The 22,986-nt window shown below is 17.9% G+C and overlaps 1 protein-coding gene across 8 annotated transcripts in view; it reads left to right on the top strand.

Moving 5' to 3' along the window:
- The window catches only part of LOC145255848 (uncharacterized), a 542,783-nt gene extending 521,343 nt beyond the window's left edge, over positions 1 to 21,440 (top strand). For 4 of the 8 annotated variants that reach the window (XM_080114598.1, XM_080114594.1, XM_080114599.1 and 1 more), the window contains one exon: positions 21,106 to 21,440. The gene's annotated coding sequence lies outside the window, so the exon portion shown is untranslated. Of the gene's footprint in view, positions 1 to 21,100 lie in introns of all 8 variants that reach the window. The other 4 variants (XM_080114596.1, XM_080114592.1, XM_080114597.1 and 1 more) reach the window with 1 other exon arrangement.
- The last annotated feature ends 1,546 nt before the right edge of the window (positions 21,441 to 22,986 follow it).

Below are 22,986 nucleotides of genomic sequence, written 5' to 3'. Positions count from 1 at the left end.
TGTTAATGCCTGAGCTATGAAGACATGTTTGTCGCAAGGCTAAAAATTAAAATATGAACCTATAGCAATTACGTTACACATGTATATTTGTAATGTCGTTGTTTGACTTTCACTTGGCAAATGCCATTCTTTTAATTTTCACACTTTTACACCGATTTTTCCCGACTAAAACCCAAACATAAGTTTTGCATGGGTTTGAATACCTTATATGTTAAGTTTCATGTCTGTAGACCAAAAATTGACAGGCAAAATTTAAAATATATATAGATATATATATGAATACATCTATATATATAAATCTCAAACGTCTGTGTGTATGTATGTATGTATGTTTGTTTGTAACGCTAAAACTTTTGAAAGACGGAACCAAACTTGACAAATTTGGTATCATATCGAAGCCCCATCACCCGGATGACAAATATCGAAATTTCACGTCAAACGGACTACTAGAAGTTGGTCAACTGATCAGTTATCTTCGAGGGGGGCCCCAAAAAAACCTGTCATTATCTATATATATAAAAGACAAATGTTTGTTTGTAACGCTAAAACTTGAGATGAAAGATTCCTCTCCCCTAAGAATAAAACATATGTTCAATATCTGCTTTTGTTTTTTCATTGTTTATACGGTCCCGAGCAACGCCGGGTAGCCCTGCTAGTCTATATATATAAAAGCCAAACGTCTGTGTGTATGTATGTATGTTTGTTTGTAACGCTAAAACTTTTGAAAAACGGAACCAAACTTGACAAATTTGGTATCATATCGAAGCCCCATCACCCGGATGACAAATATCGAAATTTCACGTCAAACGGACTACTAGAAGTTGGTCAACTGATCAGTTATCTTCGAGGGGGGCCCCAAAAAAACCTGTCATTAACGCTAAAACTTGAGATGAAAGATTCCTCTCCCCTAAGAATAAAACATATGTTCAATATCTGCTTTTGTTTTTTCATTGTTTATACGGTCCCGAGCAACGCCGGGTAGCCCTGCTAGTAAAAATATAAAGACAGATGTTTGTGTTTACTATAACCTTTTTACGCAAATATTATGCAAGTATAAATCATGTAGAATATCTGCATGAATATAATTACACGTAATAGTTAACTGAAGATGATGATCCCATAAGAAAACCGAACAAACTAATAGGGAATTAATTAAAATGAATCTTTAAAAGAATATGCAAATTAGCTCGATCGTTTGCAGAGGAATGTAATCCCATGATTCATATATAACAAAGTTGTATTTTCTTTTTAAATAAAGAGAAAGAAAGGTTTTTAATATGAACATCAATACACACAAAAAAAAACAACAAATTGATTGGAGTATAGATACGCATATATATATATATGTATGTATATGTATGTGTGTGTGAGTGTGTATGTGTATATATGTATATATATATATATATATATATATATATATATACATACATACACACTATTATATAAAAGGAACTTTGTGTGTGAGAGAGGGAGAGTTTGTTTCCTATGGATTCCTAAACGGCTCGGCTGATTTTTTAAAAAATTTCACACAGATGTACTTTAAGTGCATGGCAGTGTTCTTAGATAGGCTTTATATCAGAATTACTTCGATAAATGTTGATAATCAAAATAATTTGCTGAAAGAAAGAACAGGAAATTTTGACTAAAGTTAACACCTTACACATCCTAACATCACAAGTGCATTTGAGAAGTTTTATTGCTGCACAAACAGAAAGGCCGAGCATATAAAATCAACAGTAGGTTCTTTGATATGACAGTGGCATGTTCGAAACGAATGTTTCTGTTTAGAGTACAATTAAACCATGATACTTGACTTTTGCATTTTAAACTTTAATTCAAACCATTTTATAAAAAATAATTTTATAAAATCAACAGGACGTTCTCCACAGTGCAATGTAGACTACAATGTATTGTGAACTAACTCGCTGCGGGGAGGTATATGTAAAGCTTCAGTGCATCATGGTGAGTCTCCAACTAGAGCAGGTAATTCCTAGTGATGAGACGATTCCAATATTTTTCCTGATTCAGATACAACTATTGATTCCATATTAAATTACAGCCAAAGAACAAAAGATCCTTCTTGTGTTGACACGAAAAAAAAAAACATACGCAACGTTGCTAAAAGGGTTTAATTTTTATGGAGCAATTTTGGTTTCTTATTCATTGATAGCAGAACGTGAATTAATTTGATTCGTCAGTTTCGAAAACAATTAATGAAAATTGAGTTTTACTAAATTGGCTTAAGATTTCAGAAAATAATTATCTCCCTTGTTATGAGTCAACTTTCCGTTTTCTTTTGATGGTAAATTTGGTGTTTATTCCTCACTCAACACTCACCTTTGATTAAAATGACGAGTTTTATAGATTTTTGGGGGGTTTGCTGAAAATAAATATTGCATTTATAACTGGTTTTGACAAATAGTTTTCCTCGTATTAAGACATCGTTTTTTTTTTTTTTTTTTTTTTTTTTTTTTAATGTATGGTTTTCATTGGTCGCCATCTTGTTTTACTTAAGTTCTTTTATTTACATGCATTGTTTATTTTTTCAGCAAAAGTTTACGAAAAACATGGCGACATTATACCAGTTTGAAAAAAAAAAAAAAAAAAGACAATGTCTTAATATCTGGAAAACTACTTGTCTGCGACAGTTTTAAATATGATATTCGTTTTCAGCAAACCCATAAACCTACAAAAGTCGTCATTTTAAAGGTGAGTGTTGAATATACTGTAATTTGATCTTTTCTTTTTTTTTTTAAACTCAATTTTTCACGATTTGTCTTCGAAAATTATTTTCATTAATAATTCATTTTCTATTTTATTGTTTTTCATAATTTTTGGATATGTTTATTACTGTGACAGGACAGTTAAGTAGGTAAAGTAGTACCCCGTGATACGGCATTAAAAATTCGTAACAAAATACAGTACAGTATATAATAAAATATTATAAATAACACCGTAAGTAACAAAAACTGTAATCAGGGGCCGAAAAAACATAATATTCCACATCGTAACCTGAAAAAAAAAAAAAAAAAACGTATCCTAGGCCACCGTATGGTTTTACTTGAAATTTAATATTTCGATTTGGTTTTACTTGAAATTTAATATTTCCATTTTCGCTGAAGAAACGATAATTGTCTTACATTTTTCTAGTCAAAGGGAGACAACCCCATCAAGACGATTTACTATAAAAAATATTTTTCTGTCAGTCTCATTTAATTACTATGATTCTTATGTATTTTCTATCTCAGCTTATTTAATTATTTAAAAATATGTAATTTCTGTTGTTTTTAATTATTTGTATGGTGGTATAGATAATTTTCTACTTTTATAAGGTACCAGCAGGGAGACCCGACATTGCCCAGGGTTGAATGAAGATCAGCAAATGTTCCACACTTCCAATGTTTTTATTGTCATCAAAATTGGTGAAATCAACGATTTTTCAAAGAAATCAACTGATTGTCTGCTCTAATCGGGTACCCACCTGCAGTGACAGTTCACAATACATTGTAGTCTACATTGCACTGTAGAGAACTTACAGTTGATTTTATAAAATTAATTTTTATCTAATGGCTTGAATTAAAATTTAAAATGCAAAAGTCAAGTATCATAGTTCAGTTGTGCTCTAAACAGAAACATTCGTTTTGAACGCACCCCTGTCATATTAAAGAACCTACTGTTGATTTTATGCACTGGGTCCTTCTGCTTGTGCGGTGACAAAACTTCTCGAATGCATTTGTGATGTTAGGCTGTATAAGGATGTTATTTTTCTTTTCTAATTGGATTTTTTCGATTATCAATTTTCAATAGTTATTGGAGGCGTTCTGATAGAAAACCTATCTAAGAACCCTGCCAGATACATAAAGTACATTTGTGTGAAATTTTTTTAAAAATCAGTCCCGTCGTTTCAGAGTCCATCGGCAACAAACTCTCACGTTTCAGAGTCCATCGGCAACAAACTCTCACGTTTCAGAGTCCATCGGCAACAAACTCTCACGCACACTGACAAAGTGGCTTTTATATATAAGAAGAGGTTCTCCTCAAATATTCATCTATTTTGTCTAATAATATGCACATGCATGTCTTCTAATATGCATTAAAAAAAGAATTTATGCACATACTATTAACATGAGTTATAACATTGGAACCTCAACTTAGCATTACCCACAACTACCAACAATTAATGAACGTCAATCAGTTCCAAGAACTCGGTTAAGAGCATTCTTGGAGGAGAAGTTATCGAACTCACATGTGTGTAGGCAAACCTGAAACAAGGAATCAGAATATTAGAAGGTTGAGCAGAAAAGCAGCAAGAAGAAGGAAAAAGGTGATAGACCCGGGAAGAGATCTCAATCAAATGCTACCATTAAGCCTCAATCTGTGATTTTTGTTCTCAGCCCCCCAAAAATGCTCCACTTGCACAGCCACAAACATGAGTTTAGTTTATGAGCTATGTTATTGGAGCTGGAATTACAGACGTATTCTCCAATTGGACATTGTTAACTGGCTTGAAATGTACTCATTTTGAAATGTACTCATTTTGAAATGTACTCATTTTGAAATGTACTCATCTTGAAATGTGCTCATCTTGAAATGTACTCATTCTGAAATATACTCATTTTGAAATGTACTCATTCTGAAATATACTCATTTTGAAATGTACTCATTTCGAAATGTACTCATCTTGAAATGTACTCATTTTGAAATGTACTCATTCTGAAATGTACTCATTTTGAAATGTACTCATTCTGAAATATACTCATTTTGAAATGTACTCATTTTGAAATGTACTCATCTTGAAATGTACTCATCTTGAAATGTGCTCATTTTGAAATGTACTCATCTTGAAATGTACTCATCTTGAAATGTACTCATCTTGAAATGTACTCATCTTGAAATGTTCTCATCTTGAAATGTACTCATCTGGAAATGTTCTCATTCTGAAATATACTCATTTTTAAATGTACTCATCTTGAAATATACTCATTTTGAAATGTACTCATTCTGAAATATACTCATTTTGAAATGTACTCATTTTGAAATGTGCTCATCTTGAAATGTACTCATTCCAATCCTAGTAAGACTGGTTGACAGTTGAGACTGGAAAATGGTCTACTAAAAAAAGTTGAATTATTTGTACCATCGTTTTACCTTTTTACCTGATCAAGACCATCTGGGTCATATACCCATGAAGAGAAAATTCAGCTGTGGGTAAGGATACCATGACTATCAATTTTAACTGCCCAAGTTAGCTGGTATCCATTTAGCGTAACTGGTATACCTGCTTGTCGGACCCGTAGTGGAGGACCCCTAAAAAAGTTGAATCACACAAAACATCCTTTTTTGTTATGAGTGGCCTTTGTTGAAGAAAACTATCATTGCTATGACAGTTCTTTTCCACAAGAAGGTCCATGTTTTTCTCTGTCATTTGGACGACAGGTTTTGATTAAAAATATTTTGAATAATTTTTAAATGTGATATAAATTGTTTTCTTTGATGCACCGATTAATTAGTGATTTTTTTTTTAATATATATATATATATTTTTTTTTTTCCAGAACAGCAAAAATCATGTCTCAAAAATTTTAACAATTTCTCATTGTTTTTCTTGTCAATATTTTTTTTGTAATCAGCTAACATATTTCCTAATTTTCTGCAGAACGCTACCGGGAGTGACAAGACAAATCATTTCCTTCACTTTTGTTGTTCTTCAGTATTTCTATTGTGAAACAATTTATTGAAATAAAATATTAGAAAAGGACATTATCGAAAAATATACAATAAAAATTAACAAAAATATACAAATAAGTCTTTATTTGGCCTTTATTTTCACCTTTAATAAAAAAAAATAAATAGTTTTTATTTTATTCGAAATTTTATAAGTAATATAAGTTTATTAAATTATGAAAATAAAAGTTTGTTTTTTTAATTTTGAAAATAAAAGTTCTTTATTTGAGATATATATATATATATATATATATATATATATATATATATATATATATATATATATATATATATATGCTAATGAAAGTATAAAAACAAAAACTATTGAAATCAAAATAATAAATAAAATTATTGAAATCAAAATAACAAATAAAATTATTGAAATCAAAATAATAAATAAAATTATTGAAATCAAAATAATAAATAAAATTATAGAAATCAAAATAAATTAAATAATTGAAATCAAAATAATAAATAAAATTATTGAAATGAAAATAACAAATGAAATTATTGAAATCAAAATAAATTAAATAATTGAAATCAAAATAACAAATAAAATTATTGAAATGAAAATAACAAATAAAATTATTGAAATCAAAATAAATTAAATAATTGAAATCAAAATAACAAATAAAATTATTGAAATCAAAATAACAAATAAAATTATTGAAATCAAAATAAATTAAATAATTGAAATCAAAATAACAAATAAAATTATTGAAATGAAAATAACAAATAAAATTATTGAAATCAAAATAAATTAAATAATTGAAATCAAAATAACAAATGAAATTATTGAAATGAAAATAACAAATAAAATTATTGAAATCAAAATAAATTAAATAATTGAAATCAAAATAATAAATAAAATTATTGAAATCAAAATAACAAATGAAATTATTGAAATCAAAATAAATTAAATAATTGAAATCAAAATAATAAATAAAATTATTGAAATCAAAATAACAAATGAAATTATTGAAATCAAAATAAATTAAATAATTGAAATCAAAATAACAAATAAAATTATTGAAATGAAAATAACAAATAAAATAATTGAAATCAAAATAAATTAAATAATTGAAATCAAAATAACAAATAAAATTATTGAAATCAAAATAACAAATAAAATTATTGAAATCAAAATAAATTAAATAATTGAAATGAAAATAACAAATGAAATTATTGAAATGAAAATAACAAATAAAATTATTGAAATCAAAATAAATTAAATAATTGAAATCAAAATAACAAATGAAATTATTGAAATGAAAATAACAAATAAAATTATAGAAATCAAAATAAATTAAATAATTGAAATCAAAATAACAAATAAAATTATTGAAATGAAAATAAATTAAATAATTGAAATGAAAAAAGACAAATGAAATTATTGAAATCAAAATAACAAATGAAATTATTGAAATCAAAATAACAAATAAAATTATTGAAATCAAAATAAATTAAATAATTGAAATCAAAATAATAAATAAAATTATTGAAATCAAAATAACAAATGAAATTATTGAAATCAAAATAAATTAAATAATTGAAATCAAAATAATAAATAAAATTATTGAAATGAAAATAACAAATAAAATTATAGAAATCAAAATAAATTAAATAATTGAAATCAAAATAATAAATAAAATTATTGAAATGAAAATAACAAATAAAATTATTGAAATCAAAATAAATTAAATAATTGAAATCAAAATAACAAATAAAATTATTGAAATGAAAATAACAAATAAAATTATAGAAATCAAAATAAATTAAATAATTGAAATCAAAATAACAAATGAAATTATTGAAATGAAAATAACAAATAAAATTATTGAAATCAAAATAAATTAAATAATTGAAATCAAAATAACAAATGAAATTATTGAAATCAAAATAACAAATGAAATTATTGAAATGAAAATAACAAATAAAATTATTGAAATCAAAATAAATTAAATAATTGAAATCAAAATAATAAATAAAATTATTGAAATCAAAATAACAAATGAAATTATTTAAATCAAAATAACAAATGAAATTATTGAAATCAAAATAAATTAAATAATTGAAATCAAAATAACAAATTAAATAATTGAAATCAAAATAACAAATGAAATTATTGAAATGAAAATAAATTAAATAATTGAAATCAAAATAACAAATGAAATTATTGAAATCAAAATAAATTAAATAATTGAAATCAAAATAACAAATAAAATTATTGAAATCAAAATAACAAATAAAATTATAGAAATCAAAATAAATTAAATTATTGAAATCAAAATAACAAATAAAATTATTGAAATCAAAATAACAAATAAAATTATTGAAATCAAAATAACAAATGAAATTATTGAAATCAAAATAAATTAAATAATTGAAATCAAAATAACAAATAAAATTATTGAAATCAAAATAACAAATAAAATTATTGAAATCAAAATAAATTAAATTATTGAAATCAAAATAACAAATAAAATTATTGAAATCAAAATAACAAATGAAATTATTACAATCAAAATAACAAATAAAATTATAGAAATCAAAATAAATTAAATAATTGAAATCAAAATAACAAATAAAATTATTGAAATCAAAATAAATTAAATAATTGAAATCAAAATAACAAATGAAATTATTGAAATCAAAATAACAAATAAAATTATAGAAATCAAAATAAATTAAATAATTGAAATCAAAATAACAAATGAAATTATTGAAATCAAAATAAATTAAATAATTGAAATCAAAATAACAAATAAAATTATTGAAATCAAAATAAATTAAATAATTGAAATCAAAATAACAAATGAAATAATTGAAATCAAAATAAATTAAATAATTGAAATCAAAATAACAAATGAAATTATTGAAATCAAAATAACAAATGAAATTATTGAAATCAAAATAAATTAAATTATTGAAATCAAAATAACAAATGAAATTATTTAAATCAAAATAACAAATAAAATTATAGAAATCAAAATAAATTAAATAATTGAAATCAAAATAAATGAAATTATTGAAATCAAAATAACAAATGAAATTATTGAAATCAAAATAACAAATAAAATTATTGAAATGAAAATAACAAATGAAATTATTGAAATCAAAATAAATTAAATAATTGAAATCAAAATAACAAATGAAATTATTGAAATCAAAATAAATTAAATAATTGAAATCAAAATAACAAATGAAATTATTGAAATGAAAATAACAAATAAAATTATTGAAATCAAAATAAATTAAATAATTGAAATCAAAATAATAAATAAAATTATTGAAATCAAAATAACAAATGAAATTATTGAAATCAAAATAAATTAAATAATTGAAATCAAAATAATAAATAAAATTATTGAAATCAAAATAACAAATGAAATTATTGAAATCAAAATAAATTAAATAATTGAAATCAAAATAACAAATAAAATTATTGAAATGAAAATAACAAATAAAATTATTGAAATCAAAATAAATTAAATAATTGAAATCAAAATAACAAATAAAATTATTGAAATGAAAATAACAAATAAAATTATTGAAATCAAAATAAATTAAATAATTGAAATGAAAATAACAAATGAAATTATTGAAATGAAAATAACAAATAAAATTATTGAAATCAAAATAAATTAAATAATTGAAATCAAAATAACAAATGAAATTATTGAAATGAAAATAAATTAAATAATTGAAATGAAAAAAGACAAATGAAATTATTGAAATCAAAATAACAAATGAAATTATTGAAATCAAAATAACAAATAAAATTATTGAAATCAAAATAAATTAAATAATTGAAATCAAAATAATAAATAAAATTATTGAAATCAAAATAACAAATGAAATTATTGAAATCAAAATAAATTAAATAATTGAAATCAAAATAATAAATAAAATTATTGAAATGAAAATAACAAATAAAATTATAGAAATCAAAATAAATTAAATAATTGAAATCAAAATAATAAATAAAATTATTGAAATGAAAATAACAAATAAAATTATTGAAATCAAAATAAATTAAATAATTGAAATCAAAATAATAAATAAAATTATTGAAATCAAAATAACAAATGAAATTATTGAAATCAAAATAAATTAAATAATTGAAATCAAAATAACAAATGAAATTATTGAAATCAAAATAACAAATGAAATTATTGAAATCAAAATAAATTAAATTATTGAAATCAAAATAACAAATGAAATTATTTAAATCAAAATAACAAATAAAATTATAGAAATCAAAATAAATTAAATAATTGAAATCAAAATAAATGAAATTATTGAAATCAAAATAACAAATGAAATTATTGAAATCAAAATAACAAATAAAATTATTGAAATGAAAATAACAAATGAAATTATTGAAATCAAAATAAATTAAATAATTGAAATCAAAATAACAAATGAAATTATTGAAATCAAAATAAATTAAATAATTGAAATCAAAATAACAAATGAAATTATTGAAATGAAAATAACAAATAAAATTATTGAAATCAAAATAAATTAAATAATTGAAATCAAAATAATAAATAAAATTATTGAAATCAAAATAACAAATGAAATTATTGAAATCAAAATAAATTAAATAATTGAAATCAAAATAATAAATAAAATTATTGAAATCAAAATAACAAATGAAATTATTGAAATCAAAATAAATTAAATAATTGAAATGAAAATAACAAATAAAATTATTGAAATGAAAATAACAAATAAAATTATTGAAATCAAAATAAATTAAATAATTGAAATCAAAATAACAAATAAAATTATTGAAATGAAAATAACAAATAAAATTATTGAAATCAAAATAAATTAAATAATTGAAATGAAAATAACAAATGAAATTATTGAAATGAAAATAACAAATAAAATTATTGAAATCAAAATAAATTAAATAATTGAAATCAAAATAACAAATGAAATTATTGAAATGAAAATAACAAATAAAATTATAGAAATCAAAATAAATTAAATAATTGAAATCAAAATAACAAATAAAATTATTGAAATGAAAATAAATTAAATAATTGAAATGAAAAAAGACAAATGAAATTATTGAAATCAAAATAACAAATGAAATTATTGAAATCAAAATAACAAATAAAATTATTGAAATCAAAATAAATTAAATAATTGAAATCAAAATAATAAATAAAATTATTGAAATCAAAATAACAAATGAAATTATTGAAATCAAAATAAATTAAATAATTGAAATCAAAATAATAAATAAAATTATTGAAATGAAAATAACAAATAAAATTATAGAAATCAAAATAAATTAAATAATTGAAATCAAAATAATAAATAAAATTATTGAAATGAAAATAACAAATAAAATTATTGAAATCAAAATAAATTAAATAATTGAAATCAAAATAACAAATAAAATTATTGAAATGAAAATAACAAATAAAATTATAGAAATCAAAATAAATTAAATAATTGAAATCAAAATAACAAATGAAATTATTGAAATGAAAATAACAAATAAAATTATTGAAATCAAAATAAATTAAATAATTGAAATCAAAATAACAAATGAAATTATTGAAATCAAAATAACAAATGAAATTATTGAAATGAAAATAACAAATAAAATTATTGAAATCAAAATAAATTAAATAATTGAAATCAAAATAATAAATAAAATTATTGAAATCAAAATAACAAATGAAATTATTTAAATCAAAATAACAAATGAAATTATTGAAATCAAAATAAATTAAATAATTGAAATCAAAATAACAAATTAAATAATTGAAATCAAAATAACAAATGAAATTATTGAAATGAAAATAAATTAAATAATTGAAATCAAAATAACAAATGAAATTATTGAAATGAAAATAACAAATAAAATTATAGAAATCAAAATAACAAATAAAATTATTGAAATCAAAATAACAAATAAAATTATAGAAATCAAAATAAATTAAATAATTGAAATCAAAATAACAAATAAAATTATTGAAATCAAAATAACAAATAAAATTATTGAAATCAAAATAAATTAAATTATTGAAATCAAAATAACAAATAAAATTATTGAAATCAAAATAACAAATGAAATTATTGAAATCAAAATAACAAATAAAATTATAGAAATCAAAATAAATTAAATAATTGAAATCAAAATAACAAATGAAATTATTGAAATCAAAATAAATTAAATAATTGAAATCAAAATAACAAATAAAATTATTGAAATCAAAATAAATTAAATAATTGAAATCAAAATAACAAATGAAATAATTGAAATCAAAATAAATTAAATAATTGAAATCAAAATAACAAATAAAATTATTGAAATCAAAATAACAAATGAAATTATTGAAATGAAAATAACAAATAAAATTATTGAAATGAAAATAAATTAAATAATTGAAATCAAAATAACAAATGAAATTATTGAAATCAAAATAACAAATGAAATTATTGAAATCAAAATAAATTAAATTATTGAAATCAAAATAACAAATGAAATTATTTAAATCAAAATAACAAATAAAATTATTGAAATCAAAATAAATTAAATAATTGAAATCAAAATAATAAATAAAATTATTGAAATCAAAATAACAAATGAAATTATTGAAATCAAAATAAATTAAATAATTGAAATCAAAATAACAAATGAAATTATTGAAATCAAAATAACAAATGAAATTATTGAAATCAAAATAAATTAAATTATTGAAATCAAAATAACAAATGAAATTATTTAAATCAAAATAACAAATAAAATTATAGAAATCAAAATAAATTAAATAATTGAAATCAAAATAAATGAAATTATTGAAATCAAAATAACAAATGAAATTATTGAAATCAAAATAACAAATAAAATTATTGAAATGAAAATAACAAATGAAATTATTGAAATCAAAATAAATTAAATAATTGAAATCAAAATAACAAATGAAATTATTGAAATCAAAATAAATTAAATAATTGAAATCAAAATAACAAATAAAATTATTGAAATCAAAATAACAAATAAAATTATTGAAATCAAAATAACAAATAAAATTATTGAAATCAAAATAAATTAAATAATTGAAATCAAAATAACAAATGAAATAATTGAAATCAAAATAACAAATGAAATTATTGAAATCAAAATAAATTAAATAATTGAAATCAAAATAACAAATAAAATTATTGAAATCAAAATAAATTAAATAATTGAAATCAAAATAACAAATGAAATTATTGAAATCAAAATAAATTAAATAATTGAAATCAAAATAACAAATAAAATTATTGAAATCAAAATAAATTAAATAATTGAAATCAAAATAACAAATAAAATTATTGAAATCAAAATAAATTAAATAATTGAAATCAAAATAACAAATAAAATTATTGAAATCAAAATAAATTAAATAATTGAAATCAAAATAACAAATAAAATTATTGAAATCAAAATAAATTAAATAATTGAAATCAAAATAACAAATGAAATTATTGAAATCAAAATAACAAATAAAATTATTGAAATCAAAATAAATTAAATAATTGAAATCAAAATAACAAATAAAATAATTGAAATCAAAATAACAAATGAAATTATTGAAATCAAAATAAATTAAATAATTGAAATCAAAATAACAAATGAAATTATTGAAATCAAAATAACAAATGAAATTATTGAAATTAAAATAAATTAAATAATTGAAATCAAAATAACAAATGAAATTATTGAAATCAAAATAAATTAAATAATTGAAATCAAAATAACAAATAAAATTATAGAAATCAAAATAAATTAAATAATTGAAATCAAAATAACAAATAAAATTATTGAAATCAAAATAAATTAAATAATTGAAATCAAAATAAATTAAATAATTGAAATCAAAATAAATTAAATAATTGAAATCAAAATAACAAATGAAATTATTGAAATCAAAATAAATTAAATAATTGAAATCAAAATAACAAATAAAATTATTGAAATCAAAATAAATAAAATAATTGAAATCAAAATAACAAATAAAATTATTTAAATCAAAATAAATTAAATAATTGAAATCAAAATAACAAATAAAATTATTGAATTCAAAATAACAAATAAAATTATAGAAATCAAAATAAATTAAATAATTGAAATCAAAATAACAAATAAAATTATAGAAATCAAAATAAATTAAATAATTGAAATCAAAATAACAAATAAAATTATTGAAATCAAAATAACAAATGAAATTATTGAAATCAAAATAACAAATAAAATTATTGAAATCAAAATAAATTAAATAATTGAAATCAAAATAACAAATAAAATTATTGAAATCAAAATAACAAATAAAATTATTGAAATCAAAATAAATTAAATAATTGAAATCAAAATAACAAATGAAATTATTGAAATCAAAATAAATTAAATAATTGAAATCAAAATAACAAATAAAATTATTGAAATCAAAATAAATTAAATAATTGAAATCAAAATAACAAATGAAATTATTGAAATGAAAATAACAAATAAAATTATTGAAATCAAAATAAATTAAATAATTGAAATCAAAATAACAAATGAAATTATTGAAATCAAAATAAATTAAATAATTGAAATCAAAATAACAAATAAAATTATAGAAATCAAAATAAATTAAATAATTGAAATCAAAATAACAAATGAAATTATTGAAATGAAAATAACAAATAAAATTATAGAAATCAAAATAAATTAAATAATTGAAATCAAAATAACAAATAAAATTATTGAAATGAAAATAAATTAAATAATTGAAATCAAAATAACAAATAAAATTATTGAAATGAAAATAACAAATGAAATTATTGAAATCAAAATAAATTAAATAATTGAAATCAAAATAACAAATAAAATTATTGAAATCAAAATAACAAATAAAATTATTGAAATCAAAATAAATTAAATAATTGTAATCAAAATAACAAATGAAATTATTGAAATCAAAATAACAAATGAAATTATAGAAATCAAAATAAATTAAATAATTGAAATCAAAATAACAAATGAAATTATTGAAATCAAAATAAATTAAATAATTGAAATCAAAATAACAAATAAAATTATTGAAATGAAAATAAATTAAATAATTGAAATCAAAATAACAAATAAAATTATTGAAATCAAAATAAATTAAATTATTGAAATCAAAATAAATTAAATAATTGAAATCAAAATAACAAATAAAATTATTGAAATCAAAATAACAAATAAAATTATTGAAATGAAAATAAATTAAATAATTGAAATCAAAATAACAAATGAAATTATTGAAATGAAAATAACAAATAAAATTATAGAAATCAAAATAAATTAAATAATTGAAATCAAAATAACAAATAAAATTATTGAAATGAAAATAACAAATGAAATTATTGAAAACAAAATAAATTAAATAATTGAAATCAAAATAACAAATAAAATTATTGAAATCAAAATAAATTAAATAATTGAAATCAAAATAACAAATAAAATTATTGAAATCAAAATAAATTAAATTATTGAAATCAAAATAACAAATGAAATTATTGAAATCAAAATAAATTAAATAATTGAAATCAAAATAACAAATGAAATTATTGAAATCAAAATAAATTAAATAATTGAAATCAAAATAACAAATGAAATTATTGAAATCAAAATAAATTAAATAATTGAAATCAAAATAACAAATGAAATAATTGAAATCAAAATAAATTAAATAATTGAAATCAAAATAACAAATAAAATAATTGAAATCAAAATAACAAATGAAATTATTGAAATGAAAATAACAAATAAAATTATAGAAATCAAAATAAATTAAATAATTGAAATCAAAATAACAAATAAAATTATTGAAATGAAAATAAATTAAATAATTGAAATCAAAATAACAAATAAAATTATTGAAATGAAAATAACAAATGAAATTATTGAAATCAAAATAAATTAAATAATTGAAATCAAAATAACAAATAAAATTATTGAAATCAAAATAACAAATAAAATTATTGAAATCAAAATAAATTAAATAATTGAAATCAAAATAAATTAAATAATTGAAATCAAAATAACAAATGAAATTATTGAAATCAAAATAAATTAAATAATTGAAATGAAAATAAATTAAATAATTGAAATCAAAATAACAAATAAAATTATTGAAATCAAAATAACAAATGAAATTATAGAAATCAAAATAAATTAAATAATTGAAATCAAAATAAATTAAATAATTGAAATCAAAATAACAAATGAAATTATTGAAATCAAAATAAATTAAATAATTGAAATCAAAATAAATTAAATAATTGAAATGAAAATAAATTAAATAATTGAAATCAAAATAAATAAAATAATTGAAATCAAAATAAATTAAATAATTGAAATCAAAATAACAAATAAAATTATTGAAATCAAAATAACAAATGAAATTATAGAAATCAAAATAAATTAAATAATTGAAATCAAAATAAATTAAATAATTGAAATCAAAATAAATTAAATAATTGAAATCAAAATAACAAATGAAATTATAGAAATCAAAATAAATTAAATAATTGAAATCAAAATAAATTAAATAATCGAAATCAAAATAAATTAAATAATTGAAATCAAAATAAGTTAAATAATTGAAATCAAAATAAATTAAATAATTGAAATCAAAATAACAAATGAAATTATAGAAATCAAAATAAATTAAATAATTGAAATCAAAATAAATTAAATAATTGAAATCAAAATAACAAATAAAATTATTGAAATCAAAATAACAAATGAAATTATTGAAATCAAAATAACAAATGAAATTATTGAAATCAAAATAACAAATGAAATTATTGAAATCAAAATAACAAATAAAATTATTGAAATCAAAATAACAAATAAAATTATTGAAATCAAAATAACAAATGAAATTATAGAAATCAAAATAAATTAAATAATTGAAATCAAAATAAATTAAATAATTGAAATCAAAATAAATTAAATTATTGAAATCAAAATAACAAATGAAATTATAGAAATCAAAATAAATTAAATAATTGAAATCAAAATAAATTAAATAATTGAAATCAAAATAAATTAAATAATTGAAATCAAAATAAATTAAATAATTGAAATCAAAATAAATTAAATAATTGAAATCAAAATAAATTAAATAATTGAAATCAAAATAACAAATGAAATTATTGAAATCAAAATAAATTAAATAATTGAAATCAAAATAACAAATAAAATTATTGAAATCAAAATAACAAATAAAATTATTGAAATCAAAATAACAAATAAAATTATTGAAATCAAAATAAATTAAATAATTGAAATCAAAATAACAAATGAAATTATAGAAATCAAAATAAATTAAATAATTAAAATCAAAATAACAAATGAAATTATAGAAATCTAAATAAATTAAATAATTGAAATCAAAATAACAAATGAAATTATTGAAATCAAAATAAATTAAATAATTGAAATCAAAATAAATTAAATAATTGAAATCAAAATAACAAATGAAATTATTGAAATCAAAATAACAAATAAAATTATTGAAATGAAAATAAATTAAATAATTGAAATCAAAATAACAAATGAAATTATTGAAATGAAAATAACAAATAAAATTATAGAAATCAAAATAAATTAAATAATTGAAATCAAAATAACAAATAAAATTATTGAAATGAAAATAACAAATGAAATTATTGAAATCAAAATAAATTAAATAATCGAAATCAAAATAACAAATAAAATTATTGAAATCAAAATAAATTAAATAATTGAAATCAAAATAACAAATAAAATTATTGAAATCAAAATAAATTAAATTATTGAAATCAAAATAACAAATGAAATTATTGAAATCAAAATAAATTAAATAATTGAAATCAAAATAACAAATGAAATTATTGAAATCAAAATAACAAATAAAATTATTGAAATGAAAATAAATTAAATAATTGAAATCAAAATAACAAATAAAATTATTGAAATCAAAATAACAAATAAAATTATAGAAATCAAAATAAATTAAATAATTGAAATCAAAATAATAAATAAAATTATTGAAATGAAAATAACAAATGAAATTATTGAAATCAAAATAAATTAAATAATTGAAATCAAAATAACAAATGAAATTATTGAAATCAAAATAACAAAATTATTGAAATCAAAATAAATTAAATAATTGAAATCAAAATAACAAATGAAATTATTGAAATCAAAATAAATTAAATAATTGAAATCAAAATAACAAATGAAATTATTGAAATCAAAATAAATTAAATAATTGAAATCAAAATAACAAATGAAATTATTGAAATGAAAATAACAAATAAAATTATAGAAATCAAAATAAATTAAATAATTGAAATTAAAATAACAAATAAAATTATTGAAATGAAAATAACAAATGAAATTATTGAAATGAAAATAAATTAAATAATTGAAATCAAAATAACAAATAAAATTATTGAAATCAAAATAAATTAAATAATTGAAATCAAAATAACAAATAAAATTATTGAAATCAAAATAAATTAAATTATTGAAATCAAAATAACAAATGAAATTATTGAAATCAAAATAAATTAAATAATTGAAATCAAAATAACAAATGAAATTATTGAAATCAAAATAAATTAAATAATTGAAATCAAAATAACAAATGAAATAATTGAAATTAAAATAACAAATAAAATTATTGAAATCAAAATAACAAATGAAATTATTGAAATTAAAATAACAAATAAAATTATTGAAATCAAAATAACAAATGGAATTATTGAAATCAAAATAACAAATTAAATTATTGAAATCAAAATAACAAAAATTATTGAAATCAAAATAACAAAATTATTGAAATCAAAATAACAAAAATTATTGAAATCAAAATAACAAATAAAATTATTGAAATCAAAATAACAAAAATTATTGAAATCAAAATAACAAATAAAATTATTGAAATCAAAATAACAAATAGAATTATTGAAATCAAAATAACAAATAAAATTATTGAAATCAAAATAAAAGAAATTATCGAAATCAAAATAACAAATGAAATTATTGAAATCAAAATAACAAATAAAATTATTGAAATCAAAATAACAAATAAAATTATTGAAATCAAAATAACAAATGAAATTATTGAAATCAAAATAATAAATAAAATTATTGAAATCAAAATAACAAATAAAATTATTGAAATCAAAATAATAAATAAAATTATTGAAATCAAAATAACAAATAAAATTATTGAAATCAAAATAACAAATAAAATTATTGAAATCAAAATAACAAATAAAATTATTTAAATCAAAATAACAAATAAAATTATTGAAATCAAAATAACAAATAAAATTATTGAAATCAAAATAAAAGAAATTATCGAAATCAAAATAACAAATGAAATTATTGAAATCAAAATAACAAATGAAATTATTGAAATCAAAATAACAAATAAAATTACTGAAATCAAAATAAAAAATAAAATCATTGAAATCAAAATAACAAATAAAATTATTGAAATCAAAATAATAAATAAAATTATTGAAACTAAAATAACAAATGAAATTATTGAAATCAAAATAACAAATAAAATTATTGAAATCAAAATAACAAATAAAATTATTGAAATAAAAATAAAAAATAAAATTATTGAAATCAAAATAAAAAATAAAATTATTGAAATCAAAATAACAAATAAAATTATTGAAATCAAAATAACAAATGAAATTATTGAAATCAAAATAACAAATAAAATTATTGAAATCAAAATAACAAATAAAATTATTGAAATCAAAATAACAAATAAAATTATTGAAATCAAAATAACAAATAAAATTATTGAAATCAAAATAATAAATAAAATTATTGAAACTAAAATAACAAATTAAATTATTGAAATCAAAATAACAAATAAAATTATTGAAATTAAAATAACAAATAAAATTATTGAAATCAAAATAACAAATGAAATTATTGAAATCAAAATAACAAATGAAATTATTGAAATCAAAATAACAAATAAATTTATTGAAATCAAAATAACAAATAAAATTATTGAAATTAAAATAACAAATAAAATTATTGAAATCAAAATAACAAATAAAATTATTGAAATCAAAATAATAAATGAAATTATTGAAATCAAAATAACAAATAAAATTATTGAAATCAAAATAACAAATAAATTTATTGAAATCAAAATAACAAATAAAATTAATGAAATCAAAATAACAAATAAAATTATTGAAATCAAAATAACAAATGAAATTATTGAAATCAAAATAACAAATAAAATTATTGAAATCAAAATAACAAATGAAATTATTGAAATCAAAATAATAAATAAAATTATTGAAATCAAAATAACAAATGAAATTATTGAAATCAAAATAAATAAAATTATTGAAATCAAAATAACAAATGAAATTATTGAAATCAAAATAACAAATAAAATTATTGAAATCAAAATAACAAATAAAATTATTGAAATCAAAATAACAAATAAAATTATTGAAATCAAAATAACAAATGAAATTATTGAAATCAAAATAACAAATGAAATTATTGAAATGAAAATAACATGAATTATTGAAATCAAAATAAAAAATAAAATTAATGAAATCAAAATAAAAAATAAAATTAATGAAATCAAAATAACAAATAAAATTATTGAAATCAAAATAACAAATAAAATTATTGAAATCAAAATAACAAATGAAATTATTGAAATCAAAATAATAAATAAAATTATTGAAATCAAAATAACAAATGAAATTATTGAAATCAAAATAAATAAAATTATTGAAATCAAAATAACAAATGAAATTATTGAAATCAAAATAACAAATAAAATTATTGAAATCAAAATAACAAATAAAATTATTGAAATCAAAATAACAAATAAAATTATTGAAATCAAAATAACAAATGAAATTATTGAAATCAAAATAACAAATGAAATTATTGAAATGAAAATAACATGAATTATTGAAATCAAAATAAAAAATAAAATTAATGAAATCAAAATAAAAAATAAAATTAATGAAATCAAAATAAAAAATAAAATTAATGAAATCAAAATAACAAATAAAATTATTGAAATCAAAATAACAAATTAAATTATTGAAATCAAAATAACAAAATTTCAAGCATCATAAAAAAACGTATCCAATAGAAAATTAAAATGTAAGGAACTGATTTGCCTTGTCATCGATTCCGGTAGCGCTCTGCTGAAAATTAGGATGTACATTAGCTTCCTGTAATCTTTTCTATTTCATTGCAAAAATCATGTCTTACAATTTTGAACGATTTCTCTAAGTTTTTCTTTTTAATAGTGAATTATTTTGTTTCATTTCAGAACAGCAAAAATCATGTGTTAAAATATTTTGTGGGAAGCGTCAAGTGAGACCTGTGATCAGGAACTTAAATCTGACCAGAAACGGCGGCTACGTTGGATTTTTGTCGTTCTCTACTCAGCAGCCAACAACAACAAACTAAATTCAATGGAACAATGATAAAAAACAACGTGTGAGCTTGTTTTTTTTTAGCAAGACAATCGTTTTAGGAGGATATTTTTATTTTGTCCCCTTCCCCCCCCCCCTGTTGTCTCCAAAGAGGATCTGCTGCAGTAGCTTCTTGTTCTCTCATCAACTCTCAATGCCCCCATCTGAAGCCATCGACGAAAAAAAAAAAAAAAATTCACTTGATGAATGGGACAGGGGATAATTCATGCTTAAGCTTTTCAGACAATATGTGCGTGTTAAGAGTTCATATTTGTTCAGTCACGGCCCCTCAAAAGCTTTTGAATTATATTCTTCCTCATATTAATTATCTATTTTTTGTTCTTTAGGAATATTTTCTCTGCATTTATCTCTAAACCAAATCCTGCCACTTTGAAAATATTTTATTTTACAGAATATTTTGCATCCGCTTTTACATTAGTTATCTCCCTTTATTTTTTTGACAGTTTTTCATAAATTGAATATATTATTTACATGAGAATTTTCGGCTCTTTTAAGAAGCAAATCTTTTAATCTTCATTAGATAATGAAAAACGATTACTGTTTAGATTGATGGACTCTGAAAATTTTTTTTTTTTTTTTAAATGTAACCCATAACCCTGAATAACAAAAACATTTTTTTCTGTTTCTAATTTTTATTTATTTATTTATTTTTTTTTTTTTGCTTTTAAACACATTTTTATTTTCGCTGACTCTAATCGCCCAATTCGACTGTTAGGGTGAGAATAGAAAAGACATTCCGCCGCAAAATATTTTGGCTTCTGTGTTTTTGGTCAAGGCCCAACTGCTGAGAAAATATATTTCAGGTCCTCCTCTAAAAGAAAAAAAAGAAAACTATTTCTAGTTCAGTTTTCAAAGTATTTATTCTTAAAGTCATTATTAATTATGATTATTTTTTATATTACTGTTAAAAAAAATAATATATCATTTTTCATGAATTAAAACTAATGATAAAATAAATTAAAAAAAAAAAAAATTGATACTCTAAGTAGATAAGTCCGACACTGTTTTGATATTTTAAACCAAAATGAAACAAAGTTAAGAAGTAAAAAAAACTTATTGGAAAAATTCTTCTATATTTAAAATTGGCGGGAATTTGTTAGTTATGATTACCGATTTCTGTGGAATTCTTTCGAAATTATTTAGATCTTCTTTCATCTGCCATTTTTAATCATTTGTCGATCGACAATAATTTTAGGAAACAAAAAAAGTCTTCTCTTTTTAGTCCTTTTATAAACAATATATTTTTCACCCCATCCCCTCCCCCTTTTTTTTTCTATTTCAATCATTTGGCAGAATAAAATTATTTATTTTTAATTTTTTAGAAATTCTGAACCTCAGAGTTTTACAAAAAAAAATTTTTTTTTTTTTCCTTCCCACCCCTCTCTCCATATTTCCTTTTCTCAGAATTTTACAAGTATGGTCGTACATTTTGGTTTTAGATTTTGAACTGAAATTGTAGAAAATCATTTTTATATTTAAAAACTTAAAGTGATTCAGGATCATTTATTGTAGTGTTTTTGTTTTTTTAACTAAAACAATTGAATAGAATTCCAACTTTTTACAAAACTTATTTTGTAAAACCATTTTTGTGTGAAAATCCAAAAACCAGAAAGTGATTGAATTTATTAAAGTTTTGAATTTTTTAGATGAGGGCTGATTGTTTATATTACTTGTATTGATCGAACTATTGTTCTCATCTTGAGTGTTATTTGTGCAACGT

This window comes from Euprymna scolopes, chromosome 31 (assembly GCF_053919585.1).
Source record: "Euprymna scolopes isolate OS-2025 chromosome 31, ASM5391958v1, whole genome shotgun sequence".
NCBI lineage: Eukaryota > Metazoa > Mollusca > Cephalopoda > Sepiida > Sepiolidae > Euprymna > Euprymna scolopes.
Note: the sequence above shows the minus strand (reverse complement) of the source record. Positions and strands in the feature narration are given on the sequence as shown.